General features: G+C 46.9%; 2 protein-coding genes across 7 annotated transcripts in view; one reads left to right on the top strand and one right to left on the bottom strand.

Moving 5' to 3' along the window:
- MACROD1 (mono-ADP ribosylhydrolase 1) overlaps window positions 1-17,743 on the bottom strand; it is a 366,194-nt gene that overhangs the window by 264,820 nt on the left and 83,631 nt on the right. The window lies entirely within an intron of this gene.
- The window catches only part of FLRT1 (fibronectin leucine rich transmembrane protein 1), a 53,106-nt gene that overhangs the window by 3,683 nt on the left and 31,680 nt on the right, over window positions 1-17,743 (top strand). The window contains exon 1 of one of the 4 annotated variants that reach the window (XM_061606234.1): window positions 16,146-16,630. The exons of the other annotated variants lie outside the window; for them this stretch is intronic. The gene's annotated coding sequence lies outside the window, so the exon portion shown is untranslated. Of the gene's footprint in view, window positions 1-16,145; window positions 16,631-17,743 lie in introns of those variants that run through there. 4 annotated transcript variants of the gene reach the window in all.

Genomic DNA, 17,743 nt, shown 5'->3' on the forward strand with positions numbered 1-17,743 from the left:
ATCTCACGGCATCATTTTCAGGCATTGTAATGAATTGGCTACTGGTGCACCTACTCCGCCCCCTGCCCCCTCCCACCATTGATTACCAGTTTATTAACTAACTTCCATTGTCTTTCCTTCTTTCCCTCTCTCTCTCTCTCTCTCTCACAAACACACACACCTGCCAGCATCTGAAAATCCATAAAAGGGTTTCTTAAAGAGCTGGCATGGCCTAATGACCAAGAGCGTGAACAGGGTCAGCAAGCCACAAAAAGTCTGTGGTTCAAGTCTCCCATGAACCCATGAACTCCCCAAGGGTGGCAAGATACCATTCCCTTAGCCTCAGTCTCCCCTTCCTCACAGTATAGGAAATGGGGTTAACAGTGCTGACCTACCTTACAGGGTTGTTGTAAGCATAACTGAGAGAATCTATGTGAAGCAATCTGCACACCCTAAAATGCTGCAGGATTATGAAGTTTACAGGCTGGCCTTGGGTAAACAATGTAGTCATTGTTGGACAGCTCCTTGAAAGTTTGGACTAAAACCCGGAGCAGATTCCACTGTCCCACTGACATAGAGCCACCAGCCACCACTGAATGTAGTTATGTAATTTTAGACAATTTTAATGGTCTTATGAGGATGGGCCTCCTCTTTAGCTGGCATAGTGCATTACTTCAAAATGTGGCCAGCCAACCCTGCTGTGTTTGGGGCCCTCCTGCTACTGAGTGGGGCCCTGGGCCTCTGCCACAAAGTCTGGCCTGATGGAACCACTAACGCTGGAACCAATCGTCGGCAGTGTTTACACACCACAGCTTAGCCAAACCTTGGCTTGGTGAGATTATGTGAATGTGCAGAGTCCTGGACAATAGGCTGCAGCTGTTCTGTTCCTTCCTGTTCATTTTGTTACTGCACCAGGCACCGTAACAACCAAGGTTTGGCTTAGGGTGTTGTCTGAACTAGGACTTGTGGTTAAGTTCTCTCCTCGCTAACCACAAGATGTAGCCAAGAACAAATCTTAGTGCAGCAGCAAAAAGGGCCTGGGGAGGAGCAAAGCGGCTGTGAGCTCCTCTCTCGGAGCCTGCATGTTCACACAGTCTTGATAAGCCAAGGGTTGGTTTAGTGTGTTGCGCGAACCAGGCCAATTTCTCTCTCTCTCCCAGTTGATAAGCTCCAGCAGTCCCTATTTATCTACGACAGCCTCTATTTTCTAATACCTGTGTCTAATAAATCAATGCCTCCCCCACTTTTGCCCTCTTAAAATGTTATTAGCGTAAGTTGCTAACATCGCCATTCTTCAAAGTCTAACACCCTCCCCAGGGCTTCAGTGTGTCAATTTTGCCTTTCCCTACATAGGAAGCTGCCTTATACTATGGGTCCATCTAGCTCAGTATTGAAAACCCTGATTGGCAGCGACTCTCCAGTGTTTCAGGCAGGGAGTCTCTCCCAGCCCTACCTGGAGATGTCATTTGGGGATTGAACCTGAGACCTTCACCACTGAGCTACACAGCCTTTCTTAAAGGCTCCGCTTTATTTCTGTCACAGAGCTAGATACAGATGCCACAGCAGGTTAAGTGTATAAATTGTATCTAGTCTGGAAGTCTGACCTTTCTGACCTTTGCCTCACACAGCCCTCCAGTCTGCCTTCTTAGGGGCAAAACTGCAAAGTATCTATGAATGGTCAGCCTCTGTAGCACCCCAGCCCAATATCCTGAGCTAGGTCGTGGTGCTGTGGTGAATTTCACAGGAAAGGCCCTATGGATGTATACCTTAACCTTTCTGGTCCGGGCGTTTTTTTCTGCTGATGTTAGAAGAAGCCAGGTTTCCTGGATCCAGGCTGCATCTTCTGAATGAGGGCAGAGCTTCCAAATTAGTCCACAAAAAGCAAATGTACCCATAAAAAAATATGTGGACACATTGGCTCATAGAGAAGTATGGATGTGTTGGCACATGCGCAAAAGTGCAGATACATGATTGGCTGGAATGAGGAGAAGGGGCAAGGGGAAATGCCCAAGAACCACCCATCAGCTGTAAAGTCCGCAGTATTGCATCCTAACTCCTGAAGGCACAGCGGATGATTCCTGATTTTAAAAAGCAAATCGCATTTTTGCCAGTATTGCAAGGAGCGGATTTAACCCGCAAAAATGCGTAACAGCGCGAGACGTCATTTGGACGACCAAAAAATAATGAACACACATAGCAGGCGTGTCACACATTTTGCAGTCGTCTGGATGAGCCCTAAGTCTAAATCCACTAAGGGACAACACTGAGACTAAGGAAGAGGAAGATGACAGACAAAGCCACCCTCTGGCTCAATTGTGAATAGGAAGGTGGGCAGAAGAACAGGGTTGACTGAGAGCAGACTGAGTTTGGTGGGGCACTGCCCCATTAACTCAATGGGCCAGCCTCCACTGCTTGCTACATATTAATTTGGCCCTTATAAGTCCTCCTGACCCAACAGTTAAGGATCAGTGCATCAGGTCGTTCAAAGTGTTAGTAATCTTTACAACAACCTGATAAGGTAGGAAGGTCAGTATAATTATCCCTATTTTGCAGAAGCTGGGGGCTGTGGCTGATACAGAATCACATCTTGTCAAAGGCCATCTAGTGAATGCATGGTGGAAGAGGTGAGATTTGAACTAGGGCCTTCCTAGTTCCACCAGTCCTCCACATGCAATCTTGCTGAAGCTGCAAAGCTGTCTGTCCGCATTCCAAACTGCAAGGACCAAGGTGTTCTTTAAAGGATCAAGACAGTATTCCAACCAGTTTAGCTTGCAAGAACCGCTGGGGAAAGATACTATCATGACATGAGCCTCAAGCCAGCTAGAACCAGGACCAACTAAGCGTCTGTCTGATATTTATCTGGAGGTGTCTTTTTACAGAAATGGCAGCCGTTGCGATTCTCTTTTCCCTTCCCCCCCTCCAAAAAGGAGGCAAAAGTTAATTATTTTGCCCATTTCATGCTGCATGCATTATGCATCTTGCCTTATCTCTGCTGTAATTAATTGCAAGCAGATATGTAAATGCTTTAAATACATATATTTTTTAAATGCTTAAAAAAAATAAGTCAGGGTGCCTCCCTCCCCCATGTTAAAAAACTAGCAAAGTTAATAGAAAATGCTGGCGAACAAGAAAGGATTTCAAACTTGTGTCTTGGGAGGTTAATTATATTGATAGCAACATCTGATATGAAAATACTTCTGCTGGGAAGGGGAGGATAGGGAAATAAAGGAATCGAAAGCTGCAATTTTGCGCTCGCCTTCATTAGGAGATAGACACTTTCTGCTTCCTGTGTTGGGAGCCACTGCGATGAGATTGGGGATTACGTTGGGTTTTTTGTCTGTGCAACATATATATAGTTTTGTTCTTGCTGTATCTGGAATTTTCTCAGATTTGGTTACAAGAAAAGTCAGGAGCAGCAAGAGCCATAGCTCAGTGGTACAGCACCTGCTTTGCATGCTGAAGGTCACAGGTTCAAGCCCTGGCATTGCCATGTAGGTCGGGGAACGTCACATCTCTGAAACTCTGGAGAGTCGTTGCAAGTTAATGTGGACAATACTGAGCTAGATGGACCAATGGTCTGACTGAGTAAGGCAGCTTCTAAGTACTTGCAGGATTTGGTCTCTTTGGTGACAGCTACATCACTTTTGTTATGTGTAGTTCATTCATCAGCAGGCATGCTAAGTGACTGCAGAGTCTATGCCACAGGATTTGGCATTCCTTTTTAAATGCAAGCAGCAAGTTACTAGTAGCTATGAGTGCAGAGAAGAACTAAGGAAAACTGGGGGCAGAGTCTGGCAAAGGCTCAGAATGGTCATAACTCTTAGCACTTTCCTTAAATGAATGGAAGGTAAATACAGTGGGTTGTAGCCAATGTTAGTTCTTCTCAAAGTGAAAGAAGTGAAGGTGTCCCCGCACTTGTAGTGCGAGTCGTTCCAACTCTTAGGGTTATGTCTTGCAACGTTTACTAGGCAGACCGTATATATGGGGTGGGATTGCCAGTTCCTTCCCCGGCCTTTCCTTACCCCCCAGCATATGCCGGGTACTCATTTAAGTGACCACGGATGGATGGAGGGCTGAGTGGACCTCGACCGCTTTTACCGGAGATTCGACTTCCTCCTTCCGTTGGAATCGAACTCCGGCCGTGAGCAGAGCTTCGGCTGCGTTATCGCCACTTACCACTCTGCGCCACGGAGGGTCTCAAAGTAGGCCCATTGAAACTGATGGACATGACTGCCTCAAGTAGATTAATTTCAGTGAGTTTACTCTGAACAAGACTTAGTTGGATATATTTGATTATTTGAAATTAATATGGGATGCTCGGTCTACAAAACTTATTTTGAGATGGTGACATTTGGTCTTTGTTTGTTATATTAAGACCCTCCGTGGCGCAGAGTGGTAAGCGGTGGTAACGCAGCTGAAGCTCTGCTCACGGCCGGAGTTCAATTCCAATGGAAAGAGGAAGTCAAATATCTGGTAAAAGGGGTCGAGGTCCACTCAGCCTTCCATCCATTCGTTGTCGGTAAAATGAGTACCCGGCATATGCTGGGGGGTAAAGAAAGGCCGGGGAAGGAACTGGCAATCCCACCCCATATATACGGTCTGCCTAGTAAACGTCACAAGACATAACCCTAAGAGTCGGAAACAACTCGCACTATAAGTGCGGGGACACCTTTACCTTTTTGTTATATTACTGGGGTAAATGTCACACCAGGTATGGGATGGGCTCATAAACTTAATGGTTTTGTTTTCTTTTTAACTGTTTATATTACAAGATAAAACTGTTTATATTACAAGATAAGAACAGGATTTATTTTTTAAAAAATAGGCATTAAAAGAAGGCCTGAGGAGAGAGAGGGAATTAACTTATGCCCAATTCCCAGGCCTTCCTTTCCTTCCTGTCCTCCTCCATCAATTACTGGTTCTTACCAAAACACTTGAAATTTTATGTAAACCTGAATTTAAGGAGCACAACTAAATGGTTACCAGCCTATCAATCCAATGACACATGGCAGTTTCCCAAATTACAAAGTTTGTTACCCAACTCACACAAGTCTGGGTTATTTGTTTTGTTTTTGTGTGTGTGTATTTTAATGTCCTCGAACAAGAAGATGCTAACCTTTCTTACCAAAGTGATTTTGAGCCCATTCCTGTGCACCTTTTTACTGAGTGAAAGTAAGCCTTCCTTTGTTCCATGGAGCTTGTTGGTCTCCATCTCCATCCTAAGGGTGCAATCCTATCCAGACTTATTTGGGAGTGCAGCCTTAGGATGGAGATGGAGACCAGCAATACTTTTAAAAAAAGATTGAAGGTAGCATGATAGAGGCATCACTTCCCGCAGAAACACAGAGATATTTATTTTGTTGCTTCTGGTCAAACAAGGTTTGCAGGGTTTTGAAACAATACAAAAACCTGCCAAACCTACTTAACCAAGAACCAGAAGTAGGAAAAGTGTACACAAACCATGAACCGTGATACATCTTTCAAATCCCTGTAAGGTTTTGTCAACCTTTTTAGGCCCATATGCACATTCTGATTCTTGAGTGAGTGCTGTGGGCACTACACCTTTTAGTCAATTCTTTCCCGATTTCCCTGGAACACCCCTCCCCCGGACAGAAAGAGCATGTGCACACACTTTGCTTTTCTAAGGGATTTGAGTTAAATGTCAGATCCAGTAGAATTAATCTGAGTCTTTGAAATCACACAGAGCTGCAAGAGGAAGTGGGAAAGCAGGGCCGGTGCCAGGTGTGACTGGGCCCTTGGGCACCAGTCTGCCTGGGCCCTCAGTGCTGTACAGCCCAACACCTCCTCCAGATACAGGCTTAAATAGGCCTGCACGCCAAACCTACCTCCCACATCAAGGTGTACACTGCATGTGCAGTCTACCACCAACCAAGATGGCAATGGGGTGTCAACCACTTAGGGAATTCCCCCACCATCATCTTGGGTGATGGCAGGCATGTGTGCACACTGATGCACTAACGTGACAGGTAGGTGCAGCGGGCAGTCTTGTTGAAGCCCATGTTGTCTTTATCAGGATGTGCCTGGGAGCTCCCGCTCCACGATGCACAGCAGGGTGGGGCCACATGACCTGATGCTGCCGTGAATCAAGAGAGCCACCCTACCACCCTAAGGAGGGCCCCTCCAGGGCCCAGTCTGGGTCACAGGGGCCCTTAACCAGGGCCCTACCTGGCCACCCACTGGTGGCCCTGGGCCTGTAGGACAGAGTATTGTTCTTTAGCTCTATGTTCTTCTCAAGGGAGAAAAAGCAACCACCCTCACTATGGTCATGACCCAAGGGGCAGTAAATAGGGGGAGGGGGTGTCCTCAGAGGCTTCTTGGGTACAAGAAGAAGACCTCAAGAGCATAATTGCCCGCAGAGGTGCCACCCCTGCTGTAAGTCAACTTTTCCATCCTGTTCACTGAACAGGTCTTTTCTGCTCGCAGCTAGTGAAATAAAGCAGATTGCCTCACAATTTTTAAACAACGTCTTTGCTCATTTTCAGTGGTGGACCTATGAGGCATAGAACCTTGCTTTAAAAAAAACAAAAAAGGGGAAAAAAAGAACAGAACAAAGCTGCTGAAGGCAGAGTCTGGATCAGCTTCTTTCTAGATGTGCATCGTATATAAAGTGGTCCAACACAGAAATTGCCGTGCGTCAGCCTCAACTCCTCTGCCGGAGGGGTCTCCACCCAGCTGCCAGATCGACAAGTGCTGAGTGTGGCAACCCTGGAGGGAGATCAAGGGGCACCTGAATTTCTGGATTAAAGAAAGACTCAGCACAAGGCTCCTTTGCTCCCCAGAGCCACTGGCCCTTTTAATAACAGCTACAGTACAAAAGCCCCAAGCAAGCCGCAGCCAGGGTAATTACGGTCTGCCATCCAGCCTGCTCTGGAGAGATGAAAGGGGCAACCACAGAAAAAAAAGTTATTATTTACTTCAAACAGCTCCATAGATATTAACTTAATGGAGGCTAGGCACCTCAGCTAGGGGGAGAATTATGCTCCTTACCTACTTCACAGTTGGGGGGGAGAGGAGAAGAGTCAAAAGAGTCACAAGGAAAGTACTCCACTCCAAAGAAAGGTCTGTAGCAAATGGAGGAATGGGAATCAGATCACAAGGCAGGAAGAAAGTGCGACCGGTTTCAGCTGCCCAACCTCTAGACCTCAAATCAGTGCCTGAATTAAAGAGTGGGGGTGGTGCTGGTGCTGGGCCCCTTGTGTTTTGCAATAGCCCCCTTAGCTAGTTTTTAGAAGAGTTCGAGTGTCCAAGTGTTTTGGTAGCATTGGGGAGAATTAGGAGTCTGTGGATTTCATAATGGGTCCTTTTACTTCCACAGCTCTAACAATTTGATCTCTACTTCAAATCCCTCCTCGTTCCAGTGCAGACAACAGAACTAGGGTGTCCTGCCCTGGGTACCATGGTGCCTGCTTAAATGGGAGCCCTCCCCCCATTTCTTCACTCCCTAATTTAGTTTAGTATGGAGTCATTTGAAGGGAAAATGCAGGAAGGGAGCTAGTAATCTGACTCTGAACACTAGGGATGTGTGATTCTATTAATTTTGATTTTTCTCTGTTTCTAATTTTTCCATTTATAAGTTCAGCTCTCCACATTTCCACATCAGCTGGCAATTAAAAAAAAAGTCCTCATGAAAATTCAGCAGCATTTTAATGTGAATTCCTAATACATGCATTTTTGTATACAATTTTGCCTAATATACACAAAACAATTTGCAAGCAATTTAGCCTAATATTAATGCATTTTAATGTTATTTTTGCTAATATATGCATTTTAGACACACTTTACCCTAGTATACGCATTTTTGTACACCTTACTGAGGTAGAGTACTGCATTGCAAAATTCAGAGAAATGTGAATTTCAAAAGACAGCTGTGTTTAGGTTCACACATTGCTTGGGAAAGTGTGGATTAGGCAGGTTCACTTTTAAATGTGAGATGAATTTAATTTCACCCCCATCCCCACTGCACGCAGCCCAAGCCTTGTGGCTCAGTATGATCCAAGAGGTCACGGATTCAAATCTCACCAGGGGACAGAAATCTCCAATATTTGTCAGATCTGGCCCCAGCCTACGAAATGGCACCTACTTTTTAAAAATAATTATGTTGTGTCAGTTTTTCTTCTGATCTCTCTCTCTCCCTGTGTCACATCATTTTTCTCCTCTCCGGCCCAGTCTACACATGCAGAATAAAGTGGTCATGGAACGGACTGTGTCACTTTAGACTGCCGGGTGGGGAGGAGAGGTATCACATTTTTAAAAATTCCCCTTGGGAAACCCCTTGGGGGGTAAAAGCCAACAAAGCAGGCAAAGAGTTTGTTGTTGTCGTTTTTGTATGAAGGAGCATTCAAAACTGGATTGCAACAGCCACAGTCTGGTCCAGTGCATTCCATTGCCTCATTCACCAAAATGCATAGCCCAGGTATCCTCCTGCCTCCCTGCTCCTTAAAAAATATGGGTTGCATCCATTGTTAGTCCTGTTCAGAACAGACTTGTTGAAATGAATGGACATGCTTAACTTATTCATTTCAGTGGGTTTGCTTTGAGTTTAACTTGGTTAATGTGTCTCCTCTCTTGTTTTCTCATTTGTTTTTCTTTTTTCATTTACTTACATTCTCATTGGGAGTGGAGGCACAGTGCATTAGCCATGCCACTGGTGCAACCCATATTAGGTCAGGGTGTTTTGGTTCCCGTTCCACCAATGCTATAGGGCAGGGGTTCCCAAACATTTTTCACCACGGAGCACTTTAACATTGCCAAGGGCCTTGGCAGATTTTTCTGCCTGTTGTAGCAGTCGTAATGTATTGTGCTAGATGCTGTATGATTTAATTGTATTTTTGCAGACCACCAGAATGAAGTCCATGTACCACAGTTTGGGAACCCCTGCTTTAGGAAAAACTATAATCTCTCAGCCTCCATATCCCCCACCCAAATCTTTAATTTGAGAAGAACAATACTGATCTACCACACAGGTCTGATGTAATGATTACTGAATGAGAACCATTTTAGATACTGCCTATGAATACTGTTACAGGTATTCATCCAACTAAAGCCATATGAGTTTTGGGGAGCTTCCAGACTGTTGCTGTTTTTGGGTGGGATTCAATTACATACTAGCAAATTCAGTTTGTGCAATTAGAAGTTTATTTGGAGCTCTTGCACAACAACCCCCCAAAAGATCAGATTTTTTGCGATAAAAGAAGTGATGGGAAAATGCACTGGAAAATATGGAATTAACACTTGCTTGACACAATGTCATATAACCTCTCTGCAAACAGATCAGAATGAATGTTCAGTAAAGAGCTACCCTTGTCTCACCTCCTGCAAACTTTGTACAAACAAATCAATCTGAATACTCAATAAAGTGTTTGTCTGGAAGCAATTAAATCTACATAAAGGAATAAAACAATAGAAAGGGGGGAAAGCTCTGTTTTTAAGCCAAAGAATGTGCCAATTAAAAGATATATCTACTTGTTATTGAAAAGGGGCAACACCTCTTCTAAGATGTCCTTCTTTGTAAGCTTGTATTAAAAATAATTAACAACTTTTATTATTATTATTTTAAAGAAATCTGTCTGATTCAGCAGAGGCACCTTTTTTCAATTTATCAGAAAGTTTTTAATCTAAGTGATGAACCAGCTCAAGCTGCTGCAGCCATACACACCCTTGCCTCACACATTTATTTATTTATTTATTAGATTTATATTCCACCCTTTTATTTATTTATTTATTTTTAAAACTTATATACCGCCCGACTAGCAATAGCTCTCTGGGCGGTGAACATAGATACAATAAAATACAATATAATACAAAAACATCAGTCTAAAATCAAATTTCACAATCTAAAAACAGCAAAGGCTAAAATCAAATTACAAACATTACAATCATTAACAAAAAATTAAAATGCCTCGGAGTAGAGAAAGGTTTTAACCTGGCGCCGAAAGGATGATAGTGCTGGCGCCAGGCGAACCTCCTCGGGGAGACTATTCCATAGTTCGGGGGCCACCACTGAGAAGGCCCTTGATCTTGTCACTGCCCTCCGGGCCTCCCTATGAGTCGGGACCCGGAGGAGGGCCTTCGTAGCAGACCGTAGTGTACGAGCCGGTTCATAGCGGGAGAGGCGTTCCGACAGATATCGAGGTCCCGCGCCGTATAAGGCTTTATAGGTTAATACCAACACTTTGAATTTGGCCCGGAAGCGTATTGGAAGCCAGTGCAAGCGGGCCAAAACAGGTGTTATATGGTCAGACCGCTTCGTTCTTGTTAGCAGTCTGGCCGCCGCATTTTGCACCAGCTGTAGCTTCCGAACCATCTTCAGAGGTAGCCCTACGTAGAGCGCATTACAGTAATCCAAACGTGAGGTTACCAGAGCATGTACTACTGATGTAAGATCCTCCTTACTCAGGTAGGGACGTAGCTGGGCTACCAATCGAAGTTGGTAGAACGCATTCCATGCCACCGAGGCTACATGAGCCTCAAGTGACAGGGAAGAGTCTAGAACGACTCCCAGACTACGAACCTGTTCCTTTAGGGGGAGTGTAACCCCATCCAGGACAGGATATGTATCCACCATCTGACCAGAGAAACCATCCACCAGCAGCATCTCAGTCTTATCAGGATTGAGTCTCAGTTTGTTAGTTCTCATCCAGTCCATTGTCGCGTCCAGGCAACGGTTCAGCACATTGACCGCCTCACCTGAGGAAGATGAAAAGGAGAAGTAGAGCTGCGTGTCATCAGCGTACTGGTGACAACGCACTCCAAAACTCCTGATGACCGCACCCAACGGCTTCATATAGATGTTAAAAAGCATGGGAGACAAAACCGAACCCTGCGGGACCCCACATTGGAGTACCCACGGTGTCGAGCAATGTTCCCCAAGCACTATCTTCTGGAGACGACCCGCTAAGTAGGAGCGGAACCACTGCCAAGCAGTGCCTCCAACTCCCAATTCCGCAAGCCTCTCCAGAAGGATACCATGGTCGATGGTATCAAAAGCCGCTGAGAGATCAAGGAGAATCAACAGAGTTACACTCCCTCTGTCTCTCTCCCGACATAGATCATCAAACAGGGCGACCAAGGCCGTCTCAGTGCCGAAACCGGGCCTGAAACCCGATTGAAATGGATCTAGATAATCGGTTTCATCCAATAGCGCCTGGAGCTGGTCAGCAACCACTCGTTCCAAGATCTTGCCAAGATATGGAACATTTGCCACTGGTCTGTAGCTGCTGAAATCCTCTGGGTCCAGGGAAGGCTTTTTCAGGAGTGGTCTCACTGCTGCCTCCTTCAGACAGCCAGGGACCACTCCCTCTCGCAAGGAGGCATTTATCACTTCCCTGGCCCAGCCAACTGTTCCCTCCTTGCCAGTTTTTATTAGCCAAGAGGGGCAAGGATCTGGTACCGAAGTGGTTGCACGTACCTGTCCAAGCACCTTGTCCACGTCCTCGAACTGAACCGACTGAAACTCATCCAACAAAACATGATAAGACTGTGCACCAGACACCTCACTAGGGTTAACTGCTATAAAATGAGAGTCTAGGTCCCGACGAATGCGTAAGATCTTATGCTGGAAGTGCTCAGCAAACTCATTGTAGCGGGCCACCGAAGTATCTACAGTGTCCTGAAGGCCTAGATGGAGTAGCCCTCGGACAACTCTAAAAAGCTCCGCTGGGCGGGAGAGAGATGCCTTAATAGTGGCGGCGAAATATTGTTTTTTCGCCGCACTCACCGCTCCTATATACCGCTTGGTGAAAGCACAAACCAGCGTATAGTTGCATTCATCAGGAGTTCGTCTCCATCTCCGCTCAAGCCGCCTCCTATCTTGCTTCATCGCCCTCAACTCTGGAGTATACCAAGGAGCTGAATGAGCTCTGCAAAGGAGAGGGCGCGCAGGAGCGATCGTGTCGACAGCCTGGGCCATCTCCGCATTCCACAGATTAACCAGGGCTTCAACAGGAGCGCCGGTCCTATCAGCCGGAAAATCCCCCAGAGCCCTTTGAAAACCTTCAGGATTCATTAGTCTCCAGGGGCGGACCAACTTAATAGGTCCCCCACCCTTGCAGAGGGAAAAGGTCGCTGAAAGTCTAAACTTCAGCAAGCAGTGATCTGTCCATGACAAAGGGAGAGATGTAAAACTCCCCACATCCAGATCACTATCCCCATATCCAGTAACAAAAATAAGGTCGAGTGTATGCCCCGATATATGTGTTGGGCCACTAACATATTGGGACAGCCCCATGGTTGTCATGGAGTCCATGAAGTCCTGAGCCGCCCCAGACAAAGTAGCCTCGGCATGAATGTTGACATCCCCCAGTACTAATAGTCTAGGGGATCTCAACAATACCTCCGAGACCACTTCCGTCAACTCAGTTAAGGAAGCCATGGGCAGCAAGGTGGGCGGTACACCAGAAGGATTCCTAGTCTGTCCCTCTGGCCCAACACAAGGTGCAAACATTCCAGACCAGTAGGAGCCCAGGGCAGCATGTTGTAGACCTAAGGTTGTAGCCATTGTTGATATTACTCAGAGCAGACCCACTGACTTTATTGAACTTGACTTTGGTCCATTATTTTCAGTAGATCTACTCAGAGTAGAACTTAGTTGGCTACAACCCCCTATTATTATTAACTTGCATTTCCCAACTTTTCTAGGCACAGAGCTGGAAAAGACAACATGAGCAGCGATTCTATCTCTAGTTTTTATATTTGTCCATAAATAATGAATTTAATTTGGGCTTTAAAAAATAAGACATACACAGCATGAGTGCTCAGACAAAACCCCTCCCTTTAATTTTGGCGAAGTCAGGGAGGGGCCCACTCGTGCAGGCCGATGTAGCATATTGTGTGAGATTCAGGTCCTGTCTGCCAAGAAGACACTATGGGAAGCAGATGGAGGGATAATCGAGGTACTTGCCCATGGCTGCAAGGGGAGTACATGGCAGGATCAGGGAGCTGAAAACGCCCGTCCTGAGTGCCAGCGCAGTGCCTTCCCCACGGGCCAAAGCTGTGTGTCTTTTCGACTTGTCTATTCATCTCACTTCAGGCACTTTGGTGCACTGAGCAAACATGTTTTAATTAAAAAAGAAGTATACTGTCATATTCTCCCCGCCCCCCTGGGTTGCCAGGGAATTAAGAAAATGACTAGCTCCTTTCAGACTTTGCCAGGGGCTGTGAGGTGCCACCCACCCCGGCTCCATGCTCGTTTGTCTGGAGCTCACCTCCCCTGCTCTGTGGCACAGCAGCCCACGGGTCTGACAGACAGTTGGTTTAGCCCAAGAGTGGACAGAGCTGCACAGATTCGGAAGGGGAGGGCGCTAGGCGAGCACTGCAAGGCCACTATACGCTCATGCAAAGCAGCTAACTGCAACAACACACCAGTATGTTTTAAGTTAAATGCATTTAATTGATTAAACAGTTTTAATAAAATGAAATACAACTTGAATGATTTCTGTCAGCAACCCCCGCCCATGCTGGAAAGGCAAGAAGGGGCATGCTCCTTACTGAACAGCTCGGTAGCATGCCACCTGCATACCTTTCCTTGCCTGTTTGTAAGAAAAGAGGGTTACAGATTCTTTTTTCTTTTTAAAATGAAAACTGGAAATTCAAGGCAGAGAGCCTGAATCATCCCTCAGGACCAACATGGGAGGGAACACATGGTTCTATCATGCAGGTTTAACTGCTCTCCCCCCATCATGCCAGAATCTCCTTGCCTACGGAAAGCTAGCACTTCAGTGAGCTTAGGAAGACACTTTATACCAAGTCAGACGACTGCTTCATCTAGTATTGTCCTCAGTGACTGGCAGCAGTTCTCCAGAGTTTCCTGGTATGGTTCTTCCCTAGTTTATCTGGAAATGCCAGAGACTGAACCTGGGACCTTTCTGCTTGCAGAGCATATGATCTACTACTGAGACATAGTCCTTACATAAGAAGCTGCCATATCTACACTGACGGGCAGCAGCTGTCCAGGGTTTCAGACAGGGGACACTCCCAGCCCTACCTGGAGATGCCAGGGACTGAACCTGAGACCTCAGCTCTGCCAAAGCAGGAGAAAGTCCTGGCTGGCAGACAAAGAACGAAAGGGGGCTTGCTGGCAGGTACACCACGTTGGTCCAGGGTCAAGGACATATACTGGAAGTTTGAGGGAAAAGATAGACAGGGCTTTAATGAAACGCACAAGCCTTACCTTGTGATGCTCTCCAGGTTTAGCCAAATAACCAACCCACCTCCTTCTAAAAACAGTCACTAAGGAAGAGAGTGCCAAAAAAAAAAAAAAGGTAATTCAGCCGCTGTGTGTACAGTCTGTTTACACAGCTTTACATTCATGGAAGAAAAGACAAAGTTGGGCCTTATATGTAGGTCGCTTCCAGCCAGTTTATTGAACACTCATCCTGTTTTCTTTGCACAAAGTTTGCAGTGAGGTTAGAGACAAACACACTTGAGCATTCATTCCAATTTGTTTGCAGGGAGTTGTAGACGATGTTGCACCAAGCAAATGTTATCCCACACTTTCCAGGACATTTCCCTGTCACTTTCCTTATTGCAAAAAGTCTGATGTTAGGGGGAAGTGTGTTTGTTGTGTAAGACCATCAGTGTTAGTTGTGCAACCTGAATTTGCGGGTATGTGACTGAATCACACCTGGAAAAAAGCGACAGACTAGAAGTGTCCATACATGTGTGTTTTGGTCTTCAGAAACAGTCTGAGACACAACTGCGTTACACATCTTGCCTTGCTCAGGAAGTTGGGGGGGAATATGACCCTCCTCTTACTCACAGTCGGTGGCACCATTAATATCCTGTTAAAATTGGGTAGCTTGCACCCATCTGTTGTGATAGAAGTCCAGAGAGATTTCAACACTCCTTCAATGAAAGGATGCTGAGGTTGACATCTGCTGCTGGTAGGAATAGGAGGGAGGCTGGAAGGTGAGTAGGTGGGCACAATCTGGCCAGAATACTGGGGAAAGAGGGAAAGATGGGAAGGGGGCAGAGGCAGTGGTGGAATTGGGGGGAAGGGAGGCTGGTCCAGCTAATTATTTTAAAGAAAAACATAGCTCACTGGTACAGCACCTACTTTGCAACACAGAAGGTTGCAGGTTCCCTCCCTGGTAGCATCTCCAAGTAGGTCCGGGAATGCCCCCTGCCTGAAATCCTGGTGAGCTGTTGCCAGTCAGTGTAGACAATACTGAGCTAGATGGACCCAACAATCGGACTCATCAGAAGGTATCTTCCTATGTTCCTAAAGCTGAGACCCAGCCTACTAGCATTTGTTAACTTGGGGTTTTTAGAATGTAACCTTTTTGCTTACATTAATGGTTAGCAGAAAACAAGAAATATTTCTGCAATTCTCTGCCCATTTACTTGAGAGAAAATCTAAATTTAAGGGAGAGGGGCTCACTTCTGAGTAAAAATGCATAGGATTAGGCTGCAGTTCTAGGCAGGGCAGTTGCTTGGGAGTAAGCCCCCACTGAGCTCAATAGGACTTGACTTCTAAGTAAACTTGCAGAAGGCTGCACACATATGTGGCCTGATCCTACAAATGGAAGTGAGTAGCACTGATTTCAACCTGGCTTGCTTCCTCCTAGCAAGATTAAAGCCTTGCTTATGAGTAAGAGCTGTTGGCCTCTTGGGCTCATCTTCTGAATAAAGGCACCTATAGGCTGGGGGTTGTACTCCTACAATCCTATCCATGCTTGAGAGGTGCAAATCCCGACTGCACTCAACAGGAATACCTTCTGAGTAAACATGTGCCGGTGGAAGGCCCGCCATGTGTCAGGGCTGCAAGGCCATACATAGACCCTTACTGGGGGGGGGGGGGGAGATAGGTTCCATGGAATTCAGTCCCAAATCACAGAGCTGCTTTTTGCACATGGAAGGATTTTTTGGGGGAGGGGCATTCTAACCTACCCCCAGTGAAGCGCCACCGGGGTACACTGCCCGCCGCTCCTCCCCCCGAATGATTTGGCCTATTAAATTGTTCTTTGCATCTGAGCTAGTGAAAAGGATGGGAGAGAGATGTGACGGGGGAGGAGGGGTCCTGATGAGATTGCAAGACGTTAAGACACCCCCCCTTTTTTTGTTTTTGCAAGAGGTCTCTTCCCCACCCCCCCGCGGCGGCCAGAAATTGCTTCGTAGCACCGCCTCCTAGTCCTAAATCCTCCTACCTTCTCCAGTCTCTCTCCCCCCCTCTTTCCCCTGCAACGGGCCTTTTACACAACACACACAAGGCACACGCAGCCATCGCTCCGGCTCTCCCGTTTGCACGGTTGCTCCAACGGGCTCTCGGAGAGGGATGAATCCTGAGCAGCGGAGGCAGTGAAAGAAAAAAAAAAGAGGAGGGAGAGGAAATATTGTAATAATAGGAGAGGAAGGTCGCGATCCTGGCGCAGCAATAGCAGCGGTAAAAGCGGAATATGGCACTGCAATGCCGGGAAGAGGATTTTTAGATGCCCGCTGGAGATCGCTCCGCTGCCGCCTCGGTTGCAGAGGGAGAGGCGAGGGCGCCCGGATTTGGAAAGAGCTCACCCCTCACCCCCAGTCCCCAGGCCGGGGAGGGGAAAGCAGGACCTAGATATCGCACGCATACAAACTCAACGCGCGTTGCCAAAAGGGAACCCGGCAGGCGGAGTGTGGCCGGTGATGCCAAGGCGCGGTAAGTAGCTCCGAGGCGAGGCGGGGGGGCAGGAGGGAAAGTTTGCAAGGCAGGGATGGAATTGCCAGGGGCGCCTGGCAGGGATCAAGTCCCCCCGCTTGCTGTAGATCAGCCTTGATCCCTCGGCGCTGGCGGTGCGCGTCGCTCCCCCCTTGGACCGGTTCTCTTCTCCCCTTGCCAGCTTCCCAGAGGCATCATCTAGCAGAGCTAGACACTCTCGGAAACTGGATCCTGGGCAAGCCGTGCCCTTGGCCCGATTCAGCAGCAAACCAGTTCTTATGGAAGATAGGCCTGTCAACACACATACTGGCCCTTGATAATTAAACAGAAGCTCCGTGTGAGAGGGCAGTCTATCTCTTCCATCTCCGGTTCTAAAGGTTCATGGTGATATTAGTCTTTTACGCTTGCATTTTTAATAGATTGCCGCCTTCTTGAGTGTTGTGACTGAACTAGAAGGCTGGGGGTGGGATGGCTTTTCTGAATGCTTAAGAATAGGGGTGATCCATTGCATTCTCACGCCATTCATAAGCATCACGCTGGCTACAATTCAAAACCAGATACTGGAACAGATGGACCTTGTTGGTCGGATGCAGCAAGACTTCCAGTTATATTTGGTCTGGGGAACTTGCGACCCTCCAGGTGTTGCTGTACTACAACTCCCATCAACCTTAGCCAGCCTGGCCAATGGTCGGGGGTGGTGGTGATAGGTCGTCACCACAAACCAGGCTGGCTGGAGTTTAAGAGCATCTGGAGGGCCATGGGTCTGCCTGCCTGCCTGCCTTGTCTTACATTTTCAGGAGGAGGCCATCTGTTCTTTGCCGCTTCCATCTCGGGTTGCTTCCAGAAGACCTGGTTGTTGCGTGTTCAAGCTGATTTGGTTGCATAAAGTTTGCAGGGAGGTTCAGTGACATTGGTTGTTTATTGAGCATTCATTCTGGACTTGTTGATGGGGAGGTTAGGCAGTGTTGTGTCTAGTAAATGTGTTATCCCACCCTTTCCCATGTATTTTCTTGTCACAAAAAGTCCCTGGGCGGGGGGGGGGGAGAGCAGGTTTGTTGCACAAGAGCAACAAATCAGCTTTAATTGTGCAACCTGAATTTGTGATTGAATCCT

The sequence above is a fragment of the Rhineura floridana genome, chromosome 22 (genome assembly GCF_030035675.1).
Source record: "Rhineura floridana isolate rRhiFlo1 chromosome 22, rRhiFlo1.hap2, whole genome shotgun sequence".
NCBI lineage: Eukaryota > Metazoa > Chordata > Lepidosauria > Squamata > Rhineuridae > Rhineura > Rhineura floridana.